This window comes from Pinus tabuliformis, chromosome 4_2 (genome assembly GCF_031772625.1).
Source record: "Pinus tabuliformis cultivar Carrire ecotype Pingquan chromosome 4_2, CPIR1, whole genome shotgun sequence".
NCBI classification, from domain to species: Eukaryota; Viridiplantae; Streptophyta; class Pinopsida; order Pinales; family Pinaceae; genus Pinus; species Pinus tabuliformis.
Window position 1 is genome coordinate 533,666,013 of NC_142304.1, and position 21,126 is coordinate 533,687,138.

At 37.7% G+C, this 21,126-nt stretch overlaps 1 long non-coding RNA gene across 1 annotated transcript; it reads right to left on the bottom strand.

Moving 5' to 3' along the window:
- Window positions 1-779: 779 nt before the first annotated feature.
- On the bottom strand, window positions 780-16,880 carry LOC149170395 (uncharacterized). The gene is made up of 2 exons (XR_016259483.1): window positions 16,094-16,880; window positions 780-1,531 (listed from the first exon to the last, which is right to left on the bottom strand). It is a non-coding gene; the product is annotated as an uncharacterized LOC149170395 (long non-coding RNA).
- Between the last annotated feature and the right edge of the window lie 4,246 nt (window positions 16,881-21,126).

Genomic DNA, 21,126 nt, shown 5'->3' on the forward strand with positions numbered 1-21,126 from the left:
CACCATTATGGTAGAGTGAATTCACAAAAGGCAGGCTTTTGAGTGCTTTTTGGAAATGCTAAATATATTATTTTAGAAATCAACTCAGCACATCATAGCACAAAAGAATTACATCACATGAAAAGGAAGAGTCCCAAGAAAAAAAAACCAAAAAGGAAAGCATTTTTGGGCTTCAGGGCGTACCTTTATATAAAATTATACAACAAGGTTACCAAACTCACCCCAGACAATGACTCATTTAGGCCAAGGAGTAAGAAAGGACTTGGACTCAAGAAAACCTCAAAAGTTCACTTAGGAAATTAAAAAATAAAAGATACACTGAAGTTCAGGATAAAGGGGATATTTTTCATAATATGAAAATATACAAGGTGCATATAATACAAATTTCTATTAATTCCTTATTTCAGAATATATAGATGATAACAAATGCTATGAAACATCATATATTTTAGGAAAATTGACATGTCTATTGGTTTTTTTATCACTCAAAAAATTGTTCTTAAAGGGTTCTATCATCAACCTAACAACTAAGGATCAAATGGAAAATTCAAGAAGAATGCCCTATCACTAGCAAAATTCTCTCACTTTGGAACCAATGCATGCTAGTTTTAAGAGGGTATCCCTAATGGAATTCACTAAAATATCATATGGCTTCCGAAAGAGTATTCTTCATTGACAAATTTGTAGACAAGTACAATGTCCATAGGCAGAATAACACTACTCCAAGAGATTTTAATAGGTTTCACACTACCAACACTACTCAAGATTATTTCAATTCTACTATTCAGAGGTCATCACTAACCATGTCAATAGTAGGCTTGAGGAATCAATACCAAACAACTAAGTGCATTGAGTAATCTAATATGAAAGGGACAAGAATTGCGGACGAATGAAGAGGAAATGTGGAATCAAAAGTAACCAGCCCATTGTATGCTAACCTTGTCCTCCTCTTATACTTGAAGAAGCACAATCCCAATAATAACTCTACCCAAGAATAGGTGCCATGCAAGGTCACATGCATCTACCATGGATCAAAAAGAAAAAGAAACTGAAAGTCAAAGAAACCCTAATATGGATGATCTGATCCTCATACTCATGTGCATTCATGAAAAGCAAGAGACAGAGTCCAAGTAGGCCACTCTATATGGATAAGAATAGATCATCTCCAATAACATAACAAAGCTTCCAATGATAGCATGCATCACTCCTCAAATAGGGTGGTCCAATATAGCCAAGAAAAATATCCTCAACTTAGCATGCATCAACCTTCCTCTCCCTGAGTAAATCAGCAAAATCACCTTGAAGCACGCTTACATAAGGTGCCATCCATACCAAGCATATAACTCCTGAAAAAGCACAAGTGGACAACCATGAATAGATCTCCATCAAAAGCACATGCACCTAGGTGCCTCCTTTTCTCCATGAAAAATAGATCATTCAAAGCATGGTGAAACCCCAAGATAGGGCACTTCCATTTTCCAAAACAAGCATCCTCAAATCAACATGTAACCCCACCAGGAACAATGCCAACCTGCCAGAGACAAATATGGAACCTCCCTTAAAACAAATATGATAGTAACTTCATCAACCAAAGCACTTTGTCTTCCTGTTTTAGCTCATATATTTAATGGAAAAGTGTCAAGGACATATGGAAAATAATATAAGAAGATCCACTAATGCACAAGATAGGCACTCCAAAATAGCAGCAAGACACCACACATAAATTCTTCCATAATTCTCAAAAGTACTCCACAAGAAAAGCACCTCTTTCAGCCAAGATAGGCCAAGCCAATTGTTGTTATAAAGTCATTATGCAAGGCACATAAAATCCATTAGCTTTTCTCCACAGACATGTGCCTAAGGTCCTCCATGAACCTGTGATACATCGAGCATCAGAGGCACACTAGCAACTCCTGTGTTCAACTCAAAAGTTCAAGGAATAACTACATTGTCTGTTGGAAGACCATATAAACCACAAAAAGATAGAAAATAGAAAATCAGTCCGCAACCTGCCCTCATAACCAATAATATATGATGCCCTAATTCTGGGTTCTCCTCAAAATCCCTAAAATTTTTGGGTTTTCTTCACAAACACTATAGGATCTCATTATGATCACATGCAAACTGAAGCACCTACCGAAGTAACAAAAACAAGAAAACCTAGAGACTGCTTGTTGATGAAGCAACCTCATGTATGTTAAAAGTATGTGTTTATGCCAATCTAATATTGTAGGCAAGTTCTCCATGATGTGTTCTACCTTCACCTAGTTTGCATGTCAAAAATACCCACAAGAAAGTGATATTGGATAGGGCGATGTAAAAAATGAACATACATATTTTTGAAAATGAACATTCTCTCTCTCCTTTTTTGTGAATTTACAAGGCCATGTTGGACATGATTGATGATGTTTTTTGTTGCTTAGCAGCTAAATTCTTCACTTCTGGCATTGAAACAAGCATTAAATAGACTTTACCTATAAGACCTGTAGAATTTAAGAGCCCTGCCTTAAATTTCCCAAATTGAGACAGGTGCCCATTATGGAATACACTGCCTTGTCTGCAAATATAACATGTCTTTAGTCTAAAACCAGAATGTGAACAAGTAGAAGTGGTTGTTGTTCTAGCAGTGGTTGCCAGGATTCAAAGAAATTTTTTGAGTATGCACTTAACGTTGGCACATTGACTAAAGCCCAAATCTGCATTTAAAAGTTTCATTCGAAGCCCTCCCACATGACCATCTAAGGCACTACTATGGGAGGAAACATGTTGAAATGATGAAACACCTCCTTTGGGGGTTTCATCGTTATGGAATGATGAAACACCTACTTTGGGGTGTCATCGTTATGGAATGGTGAAACACCTCCTTTGGGAGTGTCAATTTTCCAAGAGTAATTGGACATTCATTCAAGACCATTACTATATTTTTCTTCAAGAAAAGCTTCACTGGTGTGCCACATTGTTTGGAGATTGCAATTATTTGGTTTGCTCATCCTTCATTGGGATTTGATAGTGCTCAAAAGTTTTTTCCTTATTCACCCTCTGGAAGATTAGGTATAAGTATGTTTTTGAGCCATGCCTTTGTTGAATGTTCATTTTTTGCACCATATGGGTTGATGAGGTACATCCCAAGTTGTTGGCCAAGGGTGCCTTATTGATCAACAATGTTCAAGCTCTAGATTATATATATTATTTTGACTTTATTTCAACTCTACAATACCCATACTTAATTTTCTGGATTTAACTGTTTCAAAGTAGCTTTGCAATACTCATACTTAATCCATTCTGGATTCCTGCTAAGAACTGAGGTGATCTACCTCCTACATCCAGGAAAAATTCAGAGTTAAAGAGCAATTCTGGGAAAATCCAAGACAACAACCCACAACACGGAAAATCTAGGAGAATGGGGACTTTTCAATTGCAAGGAAAATGATAAAATTGTAGGTGAAGATGTTCATTTTACGTTGAATGGAATCAAGGAGAAGTTCTATCTTTCACTCAAATCTTGGTTATGAATTGAATTGAACTGACCTTGCTCTTCCTCATTCTAAACCTTGGAAGGTTCCTGGTGTGGTTGGAACTTGGGCTTGATTCCTTCCAACTTAAGAATCTTGCTCCTCTAATTATTTTAGTTTTATCTGGTTGTGCACCCAACTCCAAATAAAAAAAAAAGGATTGGGGCTCATCTAATTACACAATGAAGCTTGGTTATGAATCTCAGGTCTTCCTTGACAACCCTCCCCCATGTCCTCTTTTTTTAGAATGTGAATCTCCCCTTCATTTTTTTGAAGCTTAGCGCCAACATTATCTCAATTCATTTAGAAGCAAGCCCCTTTTAAACGACTTTAGATGGAACTCCCCAAGTATGTGTGTTGGAAACCTTGGCATACATGTAACAAAGCTATATTCCAAGACATTTAGACTAATCCAACACTAGTAGCTGATAGAGTTAAATCCCTACCAGTGAAACATATTTGAATCAAATGCCCCAAGTTATATCAGCCTTAATTCTTGGATTCATATGAAACAAGATGGATGGATGAATCCAATATTCATCCTCAACTTTCCCCTTGTCCTCTTAGGAACAACACTGGAAATTATCCCTCCAGAGAAAGTTATCGAGAAAGGTTAACATTTTGGGATTCATACATCCTTTCTTTTGACAGGGCTTTAAAAAAAGAAACCTAGTTGTGATAGGTGAGGGGGGCATTAATTATCCCTAGTGGACAAATTTAGCGAGCCTATTCCTCGAGTTTGGGCACATCTTCAAATAACCAAGAAAAGTTGTATGCACTGCTACAAGGTATGAATCTTGCCAAAAAATCCCCAATTCACAAGTTAATTATTGTGGGAGATTCCAATAATATCACAAGGCACATAAATCTCAACACCACTCCCTCAAATCTAAATTTATAATCCATTTTTACAATCCCTATGTTCTAGAATATCAATCCATCCATGTACTCTGATATCTCAATAGATTGATGGACCATTGGGTAACCTAGCAATCTCATCCACTAAGAATGTTGTGTGGAATAATTCCACCCAAATCTGCCTAGTTTCGTAACTCTTGTCCATGACCCAAGGAGACAAATCTGCTAGCTAGGTAGATGAACAATCGATCACATTGTGGGGGGAGGGGAGTTTGTTGGTGCATAGCTTGGGGATCTGACATTATGAAATCATTATGAAAATTGTAGGGAATATGTCCTTCACTTTCGTGAACACCACCAACAAATACAATAAAAGGATTAACATAGGTTGGTATCCAATTATGGCATGGGATATTGGGGATCAAATGCTCTACAAGCAGGAGGAACTACAATTCATTATCATGAAATTAGTTGGGCCATGTATTTACACATGTGTGAGCTCCATGAAAAACCTAATTGGTTCACATGGCTCAGAGTGCACATTAAATATTGTCAGGTGTTTGGCTCTCCACCATGCTAAGACCCCTCTTTCTATGGCCACCATCTATTCCAATTTCAACAATTGGAGAGACAAATATTTTAGGTTTCCTCAACTTCTGAAATTTAGTTTGAGCTTGTTGGAATTCAGAGGCACAGCCAGTCAATAAAACACACAGCAAAATAAATCAAGCACATAAACACAGTCTTTAACGTGGTTCACCCAACCAATCTGGGCTACGTCCACCAAACAAAGGCATCACGAATTTATTATTCAAATTGGAGATTACATCATGAAATCCTCACACTCTCTCTTGGCAAATCATTCGAATGATTGCCTGTTATATAGCATAGAAAATCTAACAGCCTCATAACTCCCTCACATCAAATATAGGAGGCATTAACTCCCTCCCAACAACCTGGAGCTAATCTAGGAACTGAATCCCTATTGTTGTCATCCTTCAGAGATTTTTGCCTATTTGACTAAAACAGAAAATCTCAAAAATCTCCACCTTGACAACAATTCGCCTGATGCCCTGTTATTATTATTTTATCTTTTCTGCAAGCCAAGAGAAGCCAAACACCAGCGTAGCTTCTCCAACAAAACTGGTTTCGTGAACATGTCTGCACAGTTCTCCTTTGTATGCACCTTTTCAAGAGAAACTCCCCTTTCAGTGATAACCTGTCTTACAAAATGATATTTGATTGGAATATGCTTTGACTTACTATGATAGGCTGGATTCTTAGCCAAATGTATTGCACTTTGACTGTCACAAAGTAACCTGATGTTGTCCTGTAACCTACCAAACTCACCAAGCAAACCTTTCAACCAAACCGCCTCTTTGCAAGCATGAGAAGCAGCAATGTATTCTGCTTCAGTAGTGGATAAAGCAACAATATTCTATAGCTTTGACATCCAGCTTATAGCTCCACCTGCAAGAGTAAAGACGTACCCTGAAGTTGATCTTCTCTTATCCAAATCACCTGCAAAATCGGAATCAACATATCCGCAAACAAATTCACCACTCTTATTGTAAGAAATACAATAACTACTTGTGCCTCTCAAGTACCGAAGCACCCATTTCACTGCTGACCAGTGTTCTTTACCCGGATTTGCCATGTACCTGCTGACAACCCCAACTGCATGAGAAATATCTGGTCGCGTACACACCATCGCATACATCAAACATCCTACTACATTGGCATAAGGAATTCGAGACATATAATCTTTTTCTTCATCTGTATTAGGACATAAACTCGAAGAAAGCTTAAAATGGGAAGCTAAAGGGATCGACACAGGCTTCACATTGTTCATACCAAACCTCAAAAGTATTTTCTCAACATACTTCTGTTGTGATAGCCACAGCTTACCATTGCCCCTGTCTCTGAAAATCTCCATGCCCAAAATCTGTCTTGCGGCTCCTAGATCTTTCATATCAAACGTCCTTGCCATCTGAGTCTTCAACCTGTTGATTTCTTCAATGCTTTTGCTTGCTAAAAGCATATCATCAACATACAACACTAAGATAATGAACATGCCATTATTTAACTGCTTAAAGTAAACACAATGATCATATTCACTTCTTACATATTTCTGACTCAACATGAAAGAATCAAACTTCTTATACCACTGCCGAGGCGACTGCTTCAGGCCATATAATGACTTTTTGAGCCTGCAGACAAATTTCGCATTGCGATGCTGAACAAACCCTTCCGGTTGTTCCATATATATTTCCTCATCTAAATCACCATGTAGAAATTCAGTCTTAACATCTAACTGCTGCAACTCCAAATCAAACAAAGCCACTAATGCTAACACAATTCTAATTGAAACAATTTTAACCACTGGTGAAAATATCTCATGAAAGTCTATGCCAGCGTTCTGAGAAAACCCTTTTGCAACCAGTCTCGCTTTGTACCTGCCTTCCGTATCATTCACACCCCGTTTCAGCTTGAACACCCACTTGCATCCCACAGTTTTCCTGCCTTTGGGAAGTTCAACCAGATCCCACGTACCATTCTTACCTAAGGCCATCATTTCTTCCTTCATGGCTGCTTTCCATTTGTCACTATTTGAACCTTCTACAGCTTCCTGATAACACAAAGGTTCATCATCATTAGCGATCAAAGCAACTGAAGTAACATGATCATCATACCTTCTCGGACGACGTTTGATTCTTGTAGATCTCCTTAAGAATGTTTCTGGTGCTTCCACAACTGGCTGTCTATCATCTGTAGAAACTTCTTCATGATCGCCATCTGAGACCTGTTCATGTCCTCCATCTGAACCCTGTTCATAACTAGAATCTGAACTATGGTCGTTATGACTATCATTAGAAATGCTGTCAAACTGAATATGCTAGAAATCAGATACATCATCCTGTTTCAATCTTCTATCTACATCTAACTGTACAAGAGAGGATTCATTAAACCTTACATCTCTGTTGATGATGATTTTGCGGGTAGTAGGATCCCACAATCTAAATCCCTTTGTTCCATCACCATACCCAACAAAGATATACCTTTTAGACTTTGGATCTAATTTAGTTCGCTGATGTTTAGGCACTAGAGCATATGCTTCACAACCAAACACTCTGAGTTTAGAATAGTCACAAGGGTGTCCTGTCCATACCTCTTGCGGAACCTTGCAGTCTATTGCCGTTGATGGAGATCGGTTTATCACATAACAAGCAGTTGCCACTGCTTCCGTCCACAACTCCTTCGGCAACCCGGCATTACTCAGCATACACCTTGCTCTTTCTAGAAGAGTCCTATTCATGCGTTCAGCAACTCCATTCTGTTGAGGAGTATAAACCGTGGTCTTATGTCTCTCGATCCCTGCATCCTTGCAATAGCTGTCAAACTCCTTGGAAGTAAACTCACCACCATTGTCAGTTCTTAAACACTTTATTGTTCTACCAGTGCTGTTTTCTACCAATGCTCTAAACTGCTTGAAAACTGTAAAAACATCAGACTTCTTTTTCAACATGTAGACCCAAACTTTCCTAGAAAAGTCATCAATGAATGATACAAAATAAGACGAACCACCATATGACGCTGTAGGGGCTGGACCCCAAACATCTGAATGGATATAATCAAGTATGCCTTTACTAGTATGTTTGCCTGTTTTAAACTTTTGTTTACTTTGTTTACCAAACAGACAATGTTTACAGAAATCCAATTTTCCAAATCTTAGATGAGGAAGTAACTTTCGGTCAGCCAAAATTTTCAATCCTCTTTCACTCATATGCCCCAACCTTTGATGCCATAAGTGAATGGAACTACTGTCATGTTCAGACACAGACACATGATCTGACCCAGTTCTACCTTCTAACTGAAATAGATTTCCTACTTTCGTAGCCTTCATCACTAGTAAAATACCTTTATAGATTTTCATAACTCCACCTTGAATTACAGTTTTATATCCATTTGAATCAAGTGCTCCTAATGAAATCAAATTTTCCCTAAAATCTGGTACATGCCTCACATCAGTTAATATTTTGGTTGTGCCATCAAACATTTGTAGTTGTATGCTTCCAATCCCAACAATATTACATGTTACATCATTAACCATGTACACAACACCATCATCAATTGATCTATATGTTTTAAACCAATCTCTATGTATACACATGTGGTTAGATGCCCCGGAATCTAACAACCAATGTTGATCATGTTTTGAAACATTAACTGACAATACTTCATCAGTCATACCTGAACCAGATACTGAACCTATATCTGTGGTGTTGGCTTCCTTCTTTTCTGTCGAAGAGCCTTCTTTAGCAGCCTGCTTTCGCTTCCAGCAATCCTTTTTGAGATGTCCAGCCTTGCCACAATGCCAACACTTCACCTTTGGCTTCTTTCCTTTGGACTTCGAGCGAGAGTCGCTATGCTTACCCCCGGAGTGTCTCTCTCGTGAGCGACCTCTAGCCATCATTACCTCTGATGTAGAGGTGTCTGCATTCGACCTCTTCCTTGTCTCCTCAGCCAACAAGGCTCCAACAACATCGTCAAACTCAAGGATATCTGATGTACTAAAGCTTATGGAAGTAACAAAGTGATCCCAGGATTCAGGCAATGAACATAATAAAGTTATCGCCTTATCCTCTGAATCAAATTTCACATCTAGACTGTCTAATTGCACCAATAAGGTATTAAAAACATTCAGGTGATCAGCAATTGAGGTACCTTCTTTCATCCGCAAACCATAAAGTTGTCGTTTCAGGAGAATTCGATTTGTCAAAGACTTCGTCATATAGAGCTTCTCAAGCTTTGACCACAAGCCTGCGGCGGATTTCTCTAACACAATGTTAAACAGAACATCGTCCGCCAGACATAACCGAATTGCGCTCAGAGCTCTATCGTCCATCTCATCCCAATCATCCTCCGTCATGGAAGGAGGCCTTTTGTTTTTCCCCAACAGTGCTTTCGCCACACCTTGTTGAACCAGCAGATCGTGCATCTTCACCTTCCAGATCTCAAAATTATTCTTGCCATTAAATTTCTCAATTTCAAACCGGGCACTTTGAGTTTTCGCCATTTTGTATAAAAAAGCACAATAATCTCCAATATCAACGTTTTAAATACCAGCAATTTTAAAAAAAAAAATTGCCTATGCCTTTAAAACAAAAAATATCTTCCCTTCCCAAAAAAAAAATTTCTGCTTATGTCTCTGTACTTCTGCCTTTAAAACAAACTGCCCTTTTTTCCAATCATTTTTTTTTTTTTTTTTAAATTAATGTGCTACTGCACCATCCCATTAACGTTCTGCTCACAAATGATAAATGAATGCAACCGGTACCAAGAGGTGGAATTAGTGATTGTACAGATTCTTACTATTCAAATTGGTGGGCAATACACCCATCTGTACTTGAATAAACAATCTTAGCAGCCAGATTTTTTTCCGAACAAACAATCTCACTACCAAGAATTTATGTTCTGTCGCTTTCACTAATATAGAATCCCGTGAGCTTACGACTCTGTTCACCTTTAATATTTCCAAAACTATTTATACTCCATCTTAAATATCGTTTTAGAATTTATACTCCATATATACTAAATATCGTTTTGGAAACAATTTATACTCCATTTATACTAAATTGTGATTAGTAGAATAACCCAATCCTTCATACGATATCTTAAATATCGTCAGAGACCAATGTAAAGAATTGGCATCTCAGAAAGCAGTTTATGGCATGAAGATTGAAACACTCTGGAAGATAAGTATACGCAGGCGAGAAATGCTCGATTGGCGAACCGGTCATCTGGCGTGTAACCAGAAATGCTCGATTTCACGCACAACAGGTATATAAAAAACAAACGGTTGATTGAAAAAACGCAGCACCAGCAATATTTAAAAAACACGCACAGGCTCCACGCAGTTCAACACACCAATCATTTAACGCGTATTTCTTGTAGAGCCCACTCCAGCAACGTGCTCTCCAATTTCTCCAGCAAAAGGCAGTGCGCTCTCCACGCACCAACAGCAACAGCAATACGCCCCTTCTGTTTCAAGCAAGCACATAAACACAGTCTTTAACGTGGTTCACCCAACCAATCTGGGCTACGTCCACCAAACAAAGGCATCAGGAACTTATTATTCAAATTGTATATTACATCATGAAATCCTCACACTCTCTCTTGGCAAATCATCCGAATGATTGACTCTTATATAGCATAGAAAATCTAACAGCCTCATAACTCCCTCACATCAAATATAGGAGGCATTAACTCCCTCCCAACAACGTGGAGCTAATCTAGGAACTGAATCCCTATTGTTGTCATCCTTCACAGCTTTTTGCCTATTTGACTAAAACAGAAAATCTCAACAGAGCTTGTAGGTGGTTCGGATTTGGAGTCAAAGTATCCCATTGGCTTCAGTATCAAGGGAATCGAAGACGAATAATGCCTATCTCTGATGGCACTCTGGCTAAGCTTAAGGATCATATTATGGATTTGTATCTATGTTTGGACCTGCTAGCCACCCAAATAATGACAACAACTGATATATTAATAGAACACAAGAATATGATTAAAGGAAAAATGATGAAACAAAAAGTTTGAGAAGATGGTTGGAAATTTTGCAAGTGGAAGGTCACATAGCTCCACTTACAACATCCTTGGTAAACTTGGTTTTTTCTCCCCTAGCAACCCTGTCTAATTCAACTTTGGTTGCCTCCTCGGACAACATAGATACTCTATTTTTTAATGATATGCATATAGTGTAAGACTTGATATGTAGTCAAAATGTGTAAATACATGGGTGTTTTCTAAAGGGAGTATACCTTTAGACCTCCCTGTTATTTTGTATTTTGGTCATGGGTAAGAAAATGTGTCAAGTACAGTATCTCTTTAGATTTTTTTTGGATAATGACTATACTACATTTTCTAAAATCTAATTTTGTTGTGTTTTTACATAGACGTTGTTTGTAGGTGATTGAATATACTCTTGGTATTACAATGGTTATGGATTGTATGTTGTTAATGGAAGAGAAAAGTCAGTTCAAAATGAGGAAGGAATACCTACCACAATTAATAAGATGAATACAGCTGAGACTGAAGGAGAAGCTTCAACTGTAGATGAAAAAAACATATGTCAATATAGAAAGTTTGGATCACTATACCCACATTGAAGGATCTTCAACAAGGCTTGGAAAGCACCTATCGAGATATGCCACTCCATTTGGAAACAAAATTTATTCATGGTGATGATGAAGAAATTCATGGGCGGATAGAGGAAAATCATCCCAAAGTGATTGACCTTGAAATTGTAAGAGCAGTAACAACATAAACTACCATCAAGGCACAAATAGCTAAACAAGCCTGTCTTTGTAATGTCCTCAACGAATTAATGACCAAGGGGACTTAGTATCCTATTTGTCCCCATAGGCTATAGTCCATTAAATAGGGGATAAAAACCCAAAACTTACATTGGGCAAGTTTTGGGTAAGCTGGGCGAAAAAACCCAAAGTTGGGGCTTTGAGTGTGACGCACTCAACCACTTAAGGAAGTGAGACCCCTCATAGAAGTCTATAAATTAAGGAGGCTTGGATTCAATTGGAGGCATCAATTGGAGATCAATTCATTCTATCTTGAGCAATAGCTCTAAGGGTTTTAAGACCCCATTTCCAATTTCGGTGATGAAAAATTCCACCCTAGTTGGTTTTTCTTCTCCTTTTACCTTTGTTCAGGCACAAAAATATTTTGAAGGGAAAAACAGATTGTTCTAGGCACCTTCTCTATGGTAGTAAGTTCCTTTCTTAAGACAACCAGCTCATAGAAGCATCAATTCCTGAAGCAGCGAAGCTCACTGGGATCATTTTGTGGTAGGGGTTCCTTTCCTAAGGCATCCAATTCATGCGGGCATCATTTCCCGAGACAACGAATCCATTTGAGTTTAATTCAGTGACACGAGTCAGTCTGGGCATAGAAAATCAATTGAACAGTGAGTTTTAGCTAAGGATCCCTTGCTCTAAGTCTTGGATACAGAGACATCTAGTTTTGGGTTAGGCAGCAAAGTTGCTTTGGCATCAATCTTGGATTTCAGGCATCCTTGGTTTGAAAGCAGCAACGAAGGGTCTGATTGGGTGGTGTGAAGGATTCAAGATATAGTGGAAGCTAAGAGAAAAAGTTTAAACCCTCATTGAAGCAATCTCATCGATCTATTCCAAACGGGTTCTCGAAAAACCTATACAGTGGCTGTAAGGACCTCAACGTCTGGGCTTGAGATAATAGTTTCCATAATTGGGAGCTACTAGGAAAACACGTCGAGGCCTTAAGAGAAAATAAACTACCATGAATCAATGAAACGGAAGCCAATTGGGACACTAAGACCATATTAGATTATTTTTATTGTTGTAGTAGGGCTCGCTAAAATTCTACATTGAATTAAAGCCCTGGGAAATTAAAGTGGTAGACAGGATGAATTGTTTTGAAAGTAAATGCCATTGAATTATTTGCTGATGAAACTGTAACAATAATATATATTATTTTCCTGCAAAATATTTGGAATATCTGTTGATTCAAAATAAGGTTGTAACTATCGAATTGAAATGTATTGTTCGACCTACTACTGACTGAGGAAATATATTATTTAAGTGTTTACGAAGTATGTCTTGTTCTTACTTCGTGAAGTGTTAAAAAGAAAATTGTTGAATTGTACCAACTGTTTAAGAACCCTAGCAAATTACCTTATCACACTACAATGGTATCAGAGCACAAGCATCCTGCCATCTTGTGGTGTATGCTAGTATATGCCTCCTGAGGATACCAGCGACGTCATTGTAAGAAAGAAGAGGAATACCCACCATTTCGCTATGGGAGACAGAGTAGAACATGACCTTGCTATCTTATTCAAGGAATTGATACAAGGGAAACAACAGATGAATCAACTATTGCACCAACAAGGACAACAAATGCTTCAAGGACAGCAATAGATAGCTCAATATTTGACCCAAGGACAAGAACAAATTTCTATGTTGAACACTCACCTCACCGGACAACCAAATGTCACTGCTACCAATAGGATGACAACTAAAGGAAGTGGGCATTACAATCTTGTCCCACCTAACAACCCAACCAGCAGAAAAAATTTCTTAATTTTGAAAATTTTGTAATGAGAGCACCTCTCAGCTCCTCTTTTGTACTCTGTTCCCTCTTTTGTCTAGGTCGTACTATAAATACAGCCTATGCTATGACCAGTACTTTCTTTTTGGCAGGGTTTTGTGTCGGGTTCTTTCCCACACAACCCTTTTTTGTAATCTGTCAGTTTACCAAGTAATATACTATCTTATTTACAAAAAAGCCCAAACAGCAGAAAAATAAGTAGCGAGCACTTCTACCTCAATTTTCAAACAACCAAGTGCTAGCAGGCCAAGGGGAAATTGAGCCAAATCAACTCCTAAACAATTATGTTCAGGACTACGCACGATTAGAGGAGGCCACTCAAGAAGCTATGTCCTTCAATGAATACAGTAACTTTTGATATAGGAATATACCTCGAGGACAGCCCAATGGAGAGCTAGCTCACAAGGTAAGTAAACTCCCTTTACCTTCCTTTGATGGATCATCAAAAAGTTCAGTAAGGGCTTGGGTACAAAAATTGGACACCTACTTCAGGCTCAACCCCATGGAAAAAACCAATGCCATCTAATTTTCCACTCTACACCTTGAAGGAGAAGCCCATGAATAGTGGTACCATGGTTTGGTCACATTAGGGCACACAAATATTGTTTCTTATGAGGATTCTATGCAATGCTTGATAGACATATTTGACCAGAAGCACCCCGACATCCATTTTAGGGAATTAGAAATGCTAAAACAAACAGGGTCACCAGATGGCTTCATTACAGAAGTTGAGAGAATTGTTGTAATGGTGACAAACATATCATAAGAAAGATTAGTCATGCTTTTCATAGAAGCCTTGGTTGAACCATTGCATGGATGGGTTCAGGCATTTAACCCATCCACATTCCAGGAAGTAGCTAAGAAGGTTTGAGATATGAGCAAAGCCTCTTCATCCCAAGCCCAGACTAAATATTATATTCCCCCAGGAGATAAGGAGAAGAAGCCTCCCAAACGAGAAGGAAATTGAAGGAATAGGTTAGATGATGCAGCTCGAAACGAGCTCAAATGTAAGAAGTTATAATTCACATGTAAAGATTTGTTGGAGCCGGGGAATCGTTGTATAAGAAAAGGGAAAATTCACTATATAGAAGTCATATCCGATGATGAAGATGAGGAAGAAGAAGCACCAACATCAGTTAATGAAGGCCCACCACAAGTAGAAACCAAAGAAGTGGGAATCGAAACTCCTAAGGAAGAGCCCCCTCAGGAGGAGAAACAAAGTTTTTTTTAGCAGATTCAGATGACTAAGTGTTTACCATGTTTCTTCTGTAGCAGTGCTGGAAACAAATTATGAAGAGAGGTAGTCCTGCAGAGCAAGGATTTTCATGACTACACAGAGGTAAGAGTGGGCCTGCTTTTTGAAGAGCACATGGTTCCATTCCAACCAAATGTCTCGTGCTATGATCAAAGGGAGAGATTTTAATTTTTTTGAGTGCTTAGCTTGAATCTAAGTTTTTAAACAGTCTTCCACTATATCTCCTTGCCGACTACAAGCTGGCCCCTCAATATTTTATTTCCTTCCATACTGCCAATGTGAATGGAAAATGTATAAACAGGTGGTCAATGGATTTCAAGTTTTCCAAGAAAAGAGGGCATCTGCTTGGTCCATTGAAAGATATTTTCTGAAGAATGTCCCATATAGGAACTTTGTTTTTTAGGATGAGCCATATGAACATCTTGGACTTTGGAGGGCATTTAAATTTCCACAGTTTTCCCCCATCAGGGGTTTTCCAAGGTCCTAGAGGACTGTGCCTAGTGATATCCTGCTTTTAGAGACTAATCGCCTAGAGGATTGGGAGACCAGATTAAGAGATCCTCGTTCTTAGATATTTTTACCAGGGATTGCACCAATCTGTTTATATAATTCCTCCAATCATCCACCCAATTTCCTTCAAGGTGTAGTTTTTCTACTTATCTCCAGCCTCGGAGTCCATCGACCAGATTTCTCACTGAGATTTAATTTAATGCACATGGTGTATAACATATTTGCAGCAGATTTGTAATTATTGATCTAGATGTTCTTATAGTTTATCATCTTTCCATTTGGCTGAAAATGTTTGTTTTTTATAAGAGTTAAATGTAATTCCTCCAATCATCCACCCAATTTCCTTCAGGGTGTAGCTCTTCTGCTTATCTCCAACCTTGGAGTCCATAGACAAGATTTATGACTGAGATTTAATTTAATGTGCATGGTGTATAACATATTTGTGATAATTGATCTAGATGTTCTTATAATTTATCATTTTGCCATTTGTTTTATGCCCATGACGTACTAGGGTTTTTTAGTTCCCAGCGCTCCCCGGATGGTGGTACTTCCCATTGTGACTCAGATGGCGGGATTTCACTGTCTTACCCAGCCCAGTTTGACCCGACCCAGTGTCAACCCATCATTATTATTTGAGGGGTAAGAAGGCATATCTCGAACGAAGGCACTCAACTGACTATAAAACTACCTCTTTTTACCTATTTCTGCTGCCTACGCTATCACATCTATGAGTAAGTAACCTTCATCGATTACACCCGCCTACAAGCATTAGTCCACATATGGTAACCAAACTTACTTGTAAGAGAGTAGCAAGCTACGACAACGACCTGCGTAATAGACAAAACCCTTTGAAACTGCGAATTGCTCCATTACTGCAAGCCCCTCGTCCCTTGGCCAACCTCTTTGACACCCTCTACCAGAAGTCGAGCCAAGCCCTTCAAACCCTCATGCACCAGAGCTTCATGAAGTCGTATGGATAGATATTCCAATCCATCGTTCTATAGATTCCACCAGGATCTCACTCAGTGTTATGAATTGCTTCTACATTTAGTTTTGGGGGTGAAACCTTCTTTGGCTCTCGAACTGTCTTTACCTTTGTTTTTTCCCCTACTGCAATTTCATTTGACCTTGTTAACTGATAAGCCATAGCAGTTTAAGATTTAGATCCAAAGCCCATTCTATAAACACTACGTGACCCGATCCCATTCCTCTATATTGTGATAGGCCAGTATGTGAAATCATATTGCATCATGCATCATACTGCTAAAGCTGGAGACATGGTGTAAGTTCTTCCTTCTTTTTGCACGCCTGAACAAATTAGAAGCAAATTTCTACTAAACTCATAGGGCAACCTTGAAAGAACACCCCCCAAAACCTGAAAACCCCCAGCAAATTCAATAGCATTTTAGTTAAAAACCAAAGACAGAGAAAATGGCTCCAAAGCACTCATTGTGAACCTGCATGGAATTTTGTTGGTCAGTTTGGTTTCCTTCTGACTCTGTTTATTTTCAATAATTGAATGGCGGTGAGAGGTTAGTTTGGTTTCCTTCTGACTCTGTTTATTTTCAATAATTGAATGGTGGTGAGAGCAAAAGACAGACATTTGAAAATGTTATGGCAAGATAACACTTTTCCTTTTACATTTTTTTTTAAGTTTTCTTTTAATTTTTCCCTCCATCACCTTGATTTGTGTTCAGATATCAAAGATTTTTTAGCGTTTTAAACACCTTTTACCAAAAAAAAATATTTTTAAATTATTTTTCTGGAAGAAAAAAAAAATTGTAAAATAAGAAGGAAAAATAAATTAATTCATCTTTTAAATTATTTTTAAGATTTATAATGCTTGTATAGGTTTTTGAAGCTTTTCACCTTTTTTTTAAGTCAATAATATAATTTACATAATCCATTTATGATTATATTTTTAAACATTTATTTCATTGAAGAGATTTTTAAACATGCATTTTTATATCAAAGCAGAAGAACATGTAGCAACAAATTTAAAATTAATTTGTGATTAAATTGGTTATAATTATTTTTAACATGTATTCACAAATATGGAAAAGTATCTCTTGAGTATTCTCGCAGGAAAAATAAGGGTTAGCTAAACAATTTGTTATCAGTGTTGATAGGTATTTGGCTAGTTTTACACTATCAACGTAGACATCAAAATAAGCTTTGTGTGGTCAAAAAGTATAGTGAAGTAGTAATGTCATAGGATTAATGACCATTTCCAATGAAATGTTTGTTTTAGTAAGGATAACTAATCTATGGAGATTTTCCATGATGTTCAATAGAGGGAGTCAACATGGGAAAGGTGATAGTTTGGCTCCCACATGCTTTAGAAATTGATCTCTTTGACCATAAACATTAGAGGTGGAAAAAAATCCTAGGCTCTAGAGCTAAGTTTGTTCCAAATTAGCTATATCTTGAACCACAAATTGTTTTTGACCTTGTGGATATGATAGAAATTTGGTGGCTTGTAGGGTAATCTTGTCATGAAATACTTGTCACTTATTATCTAGTCATTTTTTTAATCCTAGACTAAATTAGCCATTTAAGTTAGTGGCTTTTAGTTTAGTCACTTATTAGCTAGTCGTACATTTTATCCCTAGACTAAATTAGTCTTTTAAGTTAGTCTTTTTTAGTTTGGTCACTTAAAATTGCTCAAATTTAGTAGTAATTCACTTGAAATAATTGTGGTGACCAATGTTTTTAGTCACCTAGTCATTAATTTCATCATTTTCTACTAGTGTACTACAATCAGTTATCAAGCCACAACAAGTTTGCATTCGACCAACTCCTCGGTAATTATAATTTTTCCTTTTCATTTCTTCGCAACATGTCATACAAGGGTAAAATGAAATCCATAGTGGAAAACCATATGCTCCCCCTGTAATTGACCTAGACCACCAGCCCTCAGTGGATCAATAGTACAAGATCTCTACAACCAATTTTGGGTTCGATCTCTAGTAACAACGTAATAAGTTAAAACAAAAATATGTTGATCTCAATGATGAATTGAGTTTGTGGGACTCCTTCCTACCTCAATTCGTCTATCCTCAAACCCATTATTTTCTAGAATTTGTTTCATGGTGCCTGTTAGGCCCCTATAATTCTAGAGTAACCCCTTATTGTTATTAGTACAACCCACTTATTATACTAATGTACCCATGTAGTGACCATATTGTTACTATTGTGCCCCATAGAAGCCCACTATTGTTATTATTGTGCCCTTACATTATTATTGCTATGTGGGCTCTGATTATGTTATGACCCCTTAGATTCCTATATATAGAAAGGAGGTCTTTTCATTTGTATCATCCAAGAATTATTCATTTATGTAATGTAAAGGAGGTTGCCCCCTCGAAGAGGCTGAATTCTAAGGCGTTGATCTATCTTTTCTATCTTTTCTTGAGCTGGTTTCGTAACATTTGGTATTAGAGCCTTGGATTCTAGGGTTTCGCTGCTCCAAATAGGTCATCATGGAATTTTCGCTATAACTTTTTTCTGCAACGTTTCAAAAGTTAAAAAAAAAACCATTTGAGAAGAAATCGCGCTGAATCTTGGGTCCAAATTTCAGAACGTTTCGAGCTATATTTGCGGAGATATGATCTAAGGAAGTTGGTCTTTTTGCACACTCCTGAATTACATTCCAAATAGGTGACCTGGGGAAAATCATCATAACTTTCTCTCTGAGCATCAGATTGAAATTTCGTAAGAAGGTACAGAAAGAGGACGGACTGTAGCTTCTTGTATATCTTTTTCAGAGCCAAAGGTCGAAACAGGGACACGTGGCAGGTCGTACAAGTTCTCTCTACTGAACTGGTCTATAATCAAGTCACTGTGGGAGATTGTGCATAACTCTTTCTTGCAGAATCCAATTTGGACTAGAGTGGTGGCATTGGAAAGAGGACACAGAGGGCTACTACAAATCATGATTTCAGAACTTAAAGATACGAAGGTACAGAGTTACAGTCGTTTCAAGATCGAGCTCCTAAAATCAAGAAAACGTAAGATGAGGAAGTTTGATGGCAAGGATCTAGTAAATTGGATACTTCAAATGGAGCAATATTTTGATCTACATGGTGTACCACTATTACAAAAGGTATGTATGGCATCTTCCTATTTAGAACCAGATCAATTTTTATGGTATGAAGGGCTTTGTTCTCCTAAACAACATGTTACATGGTCAATCTTCACGGAGGAAATGATAGCACATTATGAGGATACAAAGAGAAACACCTTCTTTAGAGCAACACCACAACAATTGGAAAGAGTAAAAGGGCTTTATGACATATTGGAAAGAAAAATTATGGAAACCAGGAAGCATACCCCTCACAAATATAAAGATGGAAGTGTTTCTTCTCCTAGCCTTCCACAACCTACAAGGGTTACACCACAACAATTGAAAGAAAAAAGAGAAAAAGGGCTTTGTTACAATTGTGATAGCAAATGCACTAAAGGTCATAAGTGTGCTGAGAAGAAATTATTTTACATAGAATATGAAGAGGAGGAAGAAAAGGATCAAGAAACATCAAAAGAAGAGGATATACGCCAGGACCCCACCCTAGAGAAAGAAGAAATGAATCAGACCATATCTTGTAAATCATTGGCAAGAATTACCACTCCTCAAACTCTCAAGATAGAAGGACATATCAAGAAGAAAAAGGTGCAAGAAGTGAAATATCACATTGAGAAAGAAGAAATGAATCCAACCATATCGTGTAATTCATTGGTCGAAATTACCAGTCCTCAAACTATCAAGATAGAAGGATATATTAAGAAGAAAAATGTTCAAGAAGTGAAAGATCACATCGAGCATCAAGAAATGAATCTGACCATATCTTGTAAAGGATTGGAAGAAATTTCCACTACTCAAACTCTAGAGATAGAAGGACATATCAAGAATAAAAAGGTTCAGGCACTGAAAGATCACATTGAGCATCAACAACAAATTCTCCAACTTTTAAAGGATAACGCCACTTCGGTGTAAAATCAAACGAAACAACAGGTAGATCAACATCATAGTGAAAAAGGTTTTGATGTAGGTGATTGGGTATTTTTACTGCTACATCTCAAGCAAGCTATTTATGAGAAGGAAATGTTGGCAATACTACATGCACTTAAAAAATGGCAACCTTACCGAATGGAAAGACTCTTCAAGGATGAGGATGTGGAAGCATTGTTTTGTGCTATTTCTATTATCCAACCAGATTGGATAAAAAAAGCAAGGGATGAATGGAAGAAGGATGAAGAAGTATGACCACTTATTTAGAAGTTGCAAAAGATCCCAATTCAAACAATATTGCCAGAAATTGAAAAGGAAGGAAAAATCATATTGGAACTTGGAGAAGTCACAGAAACAAGAACCTGAAAGCTACGAAATCGATCAATTTCAGAGTATCTCATCAAGTGGAAGAAGTTACTTGCTGAAGATTCCACATGGGAGGACAAGAATTTTATACAGAAGCATCAAGAACTACTCAAGTGTTGAGGACAACGCTTTTTGAAGGAGAGGGGCATGTTAGGCCCCTATACTTCTAGTGTAACCCCTTATTGTTATTAGTACAACCCACTTATTATATTGATGTACCCATGTAGTGACCATATTGTTACTATTGTGCCTCATAGAAGCCCACTATTGTTATTATTGTGCCCTTAATACCACTGAGAAACTGAATGGACTTATTTATGGATGGCAAAAATGACCAAAAATATGAGATTCGCCGAGTCTCGCTATTAGGGAAAAAACGATGATTTGTCGAAGTCGCTTGACCAAAGAAATCTAATATGAACTATTGCAATTCCCAGGTTAATAACAATTAGTTT